The 4,134-nt window shown below is 41.1% G+C and overlaps 1 protein-coding gene across 1 annotated transcript in view; it reads left to right on the forward strand.

The window, feature by feature from the left end:
• Window positions 1-3,306: 3,306 nt before the first annotated feature.
• LOC106524427 (protein FAM19A2) overlaps window positions 3,307-4,134 on the forward strand; it is a 105,343-nt gene continuing 104,515 nt past the window's right edge. Inside the window, exon 1 of the mRNA XM_014018232.1 lies at window positions 3,307-3,806. The gene's annotated coding sequence lies outside the window, so the exon portion shown is untranslated. The remainder of the gene's footprint in view (window positions 3,807-4,134) is intronic.

Raw genomic sequence — 4,134 nt, forward strand, 5'->3', positions numbered from 1 at the left:
ACACACACACACACACACACACACACACACACACACACACACACACACACACACACACAAAGGTCTCTGATTCCTCAAATGAACTGCAGTGGCTGGAGTAACACAGTCTGGACAAAGTCATTTGTTGTGATTAAAGTTCTTTGGGCAGCACAAGTCATTTTAGCCAGTGGGACACACACACATGAGCACACGCAAAATACATAGGGAAGGAGGTGAGACAGGTGAGTTTGGCCGGGATGGTGTCAATCASTCCTCTCTGCTCCTGTTGGCGTAAGTCTTCTGGGAAATTAAAAGCCTGTAACTTAGCTAGAATGAGTCAAATTAAATGTGAACTTTTCACTGCTGAGAAGAACACCCCCCACCAACACACGCACAAACACACACAGACACGCACAAGGCTCTGAAGGAGTAATAACGCTGTGTTTTGTTGTTCATTTTGCAAAAATATCTCATGAATCACCAAGAGGAATTCAATGAAGCATTTATAAAGTKATCATTGGGAAGTCATCGGCAGTGTCTTCAGGGGCTGCAGCCCACGTAGACCGAGGCCCACCGAGGTCACACCCCTTTGCAGTTCAGGTAGGCTGTTTAAAACGGCTGTGAAATGAGATGGTCAACCCTGCACTACCCTGTTACTATAGTGTTACGTTTTGTATCACATGCCTTTAAAATGCATTGACACATGTATTCACGTTTTTTCATAGGAGGTATAATGTCACAAAATTTACTGTTTTATTAATTATGGTACATGTAAGCAAACAACAAAAAAAACATCAAGAATTTGGGTTTAGCTCTATTGTTAGTAATTGGAATTGCATTCTATTTAACATCTCATTGCAGCAGAAACAAACTGTACATGTCAAAATGTACGGATTGTCTGTAAATTACACAGATTTCCCCCATGGTATTCAGATGTAAAGGGCAATCTCTCACTCTGTTATCTCTGCCCCATGTCCTGTCYTTCCCCAACAGCCCACTTTTGACCCTTCCTGCTCGTATGCGAGTAATAATGATTCATAGGGAAAATTACAGRCTTTTGAGTATAAAGATTGGCAGCACAATGGCTCAGTGGTTAGCACCGAYGCCTCACAGCAAGAAGGTCCTAGGTTTGATCCCCAGTTCGGACCTGGGGCTTTTCTGTGGGGAGTTTGCATGTTCTCCTTGTACTTGTGTAAGTTTTCCCCGGGTACTCTGGTTTCCCCCACCCTCAAAGACATGTACAATAGGTAGCCTTCAGGCCCAGGCCTCCCTTGAAAAAAAGATCTGCAATCTCAATGGGATTTGCCTGGTTAAATAACRGTAAATAAATAAGATACAGCTAAATGTCTCAAGAGATTGACATGTGGGCAAAAATTTCATCAGCGCATTTGCTAAACATACATTTAAAAATATATTCTTAGGTCTGTGGTGACTTTCCAAACTCTACCAGCTTCCTGTTTAGTTTGCTGGTAGTGCAATGAATCCTGGGATACTGTCGGCCGCACAGCCTTTTCAGATAGAACCTATGTTTTTGTGTTTTTGTGGGCTGCTTTTGCTGCCACATGAGACAAAGCCCACAAAATGGGACAGCCCTACATGGACCGCAGCCCCTAAATTAACACAGCTCATAACCGATTAACTATTGGAGTAAACCAAATTCAAGATGGCTGCCACAGCCAGGCCCGGCCCTAGCCAATTTAGCACCCCAGGGAAGATTTCAGGTGTCGCCCCTCGTGCAAATTTCTAAATTTCACTGCCAATTTACAAACACTTACATACAAAATGATGTAGTTTTGTCTTTGATATTATTATTTTTTTATTTTTAGAAAACATGTCCAATTAAAATAATTTACATTACAGTATAATTAATTTGAAACAGAATATTATAAGTCTACCTCATTTCTGCTGACAGCAGCGATGAACATAATGTTCATGTTAATGAGCAGCGGCAGAGAGAAGCCGTTGGGGGGGGTGGGGGGGGGGGGGAATCCAGATATTCTCCCCTGGAATTTTTTTTTAAAAGATCTACTACGCTTTAAAACTACATATTTAACAGCTATCTGAAGAGTTATTTACAAAATTCGGGGATTAACAAAATAACATAAAATCAGTATTTTATGAAGAACACTGAAAATCATCAAATCACAAGCAGGCTGAGGAACCCACACAAGTTATCTTCATAAACTTGAGCAATCGGTAATTATTTTGTAGAATAAATTAACTCTAAAAAAGTTATAAAATGTTTTTGTCATCCCCCATTTGTGACACACGCTCTATGGACAGCGCCTTTAGCGTTTGCTTATGCTGCCCATGCCACAGGCCAGCCCTGGCCACAGCTAATGTACCTTTGCCAAGGCAAAACTGGTTTTGGCTTACTCGTAATTGCAGATATTGAGGAATAGCTTTAGTAGTACAAAACAATGTGAGATGTGCCTGTTGTGGTCATCTTGAACTGTCATGAAAGGTGAGGAGTGATCTGCATTCCTAGGTCTTTAATTATTATATGCGACCCATCATATTGAAATGAGGATCAAGTCAAATTTGGTCAAAATGACCTAATTACATTTTGAGATTCTTGGCGTTAAAAGCTACATTTTGATGCCTGGATCATTCTGTTATCATAATTAAATCCATATATATGACTTAATTTGACTTGTTGGTTACAATAATACAAAAATATTTGGTCTGAATCCTAATTTTATGTCCTTTTAATGAGGATTTTTTGATGTCCTTATAAAGAGGAAACCTCAAATTGTATTTGAATATTGAGATCTCCCAGCTAAAAATAAAGAAAACTTTGCTAGCTTCCAGGGAAAATCTCAAAATTTTAAGGCGTTTTTCATCAAAATCAGTCTTTTTTGTTGCTACTGCTCAAAAAAGTGCTTCAGAATTTTGTTTTATGATTATATTTCAGGCAATTAATTCAAATGATACATTGATAAGGCTTTTATTCATTATATTTTGACAAAATGCAATTTTTGTTAACATTTTAGTCAAAACACTGTATTTGCCTATTTCTCCTTATGCCACTTTTGGACTTTAATCCTCATTTCGATGTAATGGGTCACATATTTGCTTTATTCTGTTTCAATTTAACTCTTTCTTTTTGTCAAAAAATGACGAATAATATAGATCCAACGTGTCTCAACGGAAGCCATAAAGCCTTCTTCTTGCTTCTTCAGCCTCATTTATCTCCGTTATTTCCCTGTCTTTCGCCTCTTTGGCCATCTGTTCCCTCATTAGGCCGCTAAGGGGCGGTGCTCCACTTCAGACTTCACCAAACACGCTCCATCTTCCAGGTAGGACAGGCAGGAGAGCGCAGCAGCACCAGTCTGCGTGACACCCCCGACAGCACCGCAACTCTGTCCCACCACTTGGACAACTGTCTCATCACTTTTTCTTTTTGAGGATAAAAATGAATCTTCTCTGTGCAGACAAAAAACACACTGAGAGAAGCCGAGCACGTCCTTTCTGGTAGGATTGGCTTCATAAGTTTCTGCGTAAAAGAGGAAAGAGGGAGAAAGCGGAACTTTCAGGGGGAGCTTCATTGGCACAGCTAGTGGGGTGCAGRCAGCACGCTGGTTGTGAAAACCAGGAGGTCAGAGCTGCTACTCCTTTTTTTTATTTTTATTTTTTTTCTCCCAGCTTTTCGAGTGTGGATGGTAAGGCATAACTTTGCCTCTGTGCGCGAGAAAGCAGCCGCTTTCTGGTGAAGGAGAGGTGGGGGGGATGCGAGCCTCTCCTGCGTGTCGGATTGTGGAGTGGCAATGAGGAAAGAGATTCACCTGCTGGGCTGACAAGTACAAGACCACACACCGCAACAACAGGTAATATCGGACTAACCTTTACACTTGAGGGGGAAAAGGGGTGTGGGGTGTGCACCGGTTTGTTTTTACTGCGTAAAAAGTGTAGAGCGAGAGAGAGAGAGAGTTGGGGGTATTAAAGTAAATGGCCCACCTGACATGCATGGATACAACTCCATTACAATGTTCTGATTATCCCGCGTTTTAAAAGCCATTTAGGCTCAATACGAAATGGAATATATTCCACCCGGGATAGTTTCAGCATTGGGAAAAAAAAGGAGTGGGTTTTATGAAGGAGCAAGAGTTGCACACACACACACACACACACACACACACACACACACACACACAC

Source organism: Austrofundulus limnaeus, unplaced genomic scaffold, assembly GCF_001266775.1.
Source record: "Austrofundulus limnaeus strain Quisiro unplaced genomic scaffold, Austrofundulus_limnaeus-1.0 Scaffold3, whole genome shotgun sequence".
Classification (NCBI taxonomy): Eukaryota; Metazoa; Chordata; class Actinopteri; order Cyprinodontiformes; family Rivulidae; genus Austrofundulus; species Austrofundulus limnaeus.